A 1603-nucleotide genomic window follows, 5' to 3' on the forward strand; every position below is an offset into this window, starting at 1 on the left:
CACTGCCCTCTCCCGTTCTCAAAGGACGAGTTGGTTGTCTGAGCTCTGGACCTGGCCACCTGAGGGAGGACAGTGCCTGAACCTCCTTTTCAGTCACTGCTACTTCCATGTGACCTAGCCTTGCAGAGACTAGACTCAGCCTGGAGAGTCCTGGGGGAATTAGTTAAAATGAACTTTGGTTGCAGAATGATTTGTGTCTTGATTATGGTTACAGGAAGGAGAGGCCTCAGCTATCATTAGGAGTCTTTCAGTAATTGTGGCTGGAAATGTAGCCGCCATATTTCAGTAGCACCTTTTTTGTACATGAAAATTGTTTGATTTCTTTTTTTTTTTTCCTGATTATTTAAGTAATATGAACTCATTGTAAATAATTCAGAAACATAGAAAGGTATAAAAAAGAGGGTAAACCCCACCCTATCCCAAATAATCTCTGTTAACCTTCTAGGCTTTTCCTGTACATGCACATATATTCATACTTTGTAAAATAATGTGACTTGACTATACAGGATGTTTTGTAAACCATATGATTTATTGCCACACAAAACCAACTGAAAACTTAGAAGTATAAGATAGCAACCGTTTTATTAAAGCTCATGTATTCTCTGATTGAAGAGTTTGGGCAGGACACAGCAGGGATGGCTTGCCTGTGCTCCATGAAGTCTGGGGCCTTGGCTGGGAAAACTGAAATGGTTAGGAATAACTAGAATGTCTGGAAATATCTGGAGGCTTCTTTCTTCACTCACAGAGGTAGCACCTGGTTTGGGTTCATTGGAATTCTGAGCTCACTTGGGATTGTTGACTAGAGTGCCTGTATGTGGCTTTTCCATGTGGCTTGGGCTTCTTTATAACGTGGTGGCCTCAGGAGACTCAAGGCTCTAAGAGTGAACAAGGTAGGAATTGTGTGGCCTCTTATTATCTAGCCTTGGAACTCGTATAATGTCACTTCTGCCATGCTGTATTGGTCAAAGCAGTCACAAGCCAGCCCACCCTGATTCAAGGGGAGGAAACAAAGACCCCACTCTCTATGAAGAACTTGCAGTTGTGTTTTAACACTCTGACAATCTTTTATAATTTTTTAAATAACATGGACAGTGTGCTAATTTGAATGATGTCCCTCAAAAAGGTATGTTCTAGTCCTAACTCTCAATACCTGTGAAGGTGACCTTATTTGAAAATAGGGTCTTTGTAGATGTAATCAAGTTAAGTAAGATGAAGTCATATTCGATTAGAGCGGGCCTGAATTAATGACTGGTGTCCTTATAAGAAGAGGGAAATTTGGACACAGGCTCACAGACACTCAGGAAGAAATGCCATGTGATGAGGGAGGGAAAAACTGGAGTGATGTCCTTGTAAGCCAAGAAATATCAACGGTCGTTAGCACCCACCAGAAGCTGGGAAGAGCCAAGTAAGGATGTTCCAAAGAGCCTTCAGAGAGAACATGACCCTGCTGACACCTTGATTTTAGACTTCTGGCCTCTATAACTATAAGAGAATAAATGTTGTTTTAAGTCACCAAAGTTTATGACAGGTCTTTATTATAGCAGTCCTAGGAAACAAACATCGTGCATATATCTATATAGATCTGCAGCATCATTTCATAGTT

This window comes from Pteropus vampyrus, unplaced genomic scaffold (assembly GCF_000151845.1).
Source record: "Pteropus vampyrus isolate Shadow unplaced genomic scaffold, Pvam_2.0 Scaffold397, whole genome shotgun sequence".
In the NCBI taxonomy this organism is placed as follows: Eukaryota; Metazoa; Chordata; class Mammalia; order Chiroptera; family Pteropodidae; genus Pteropus; species Pteropus vampyrus.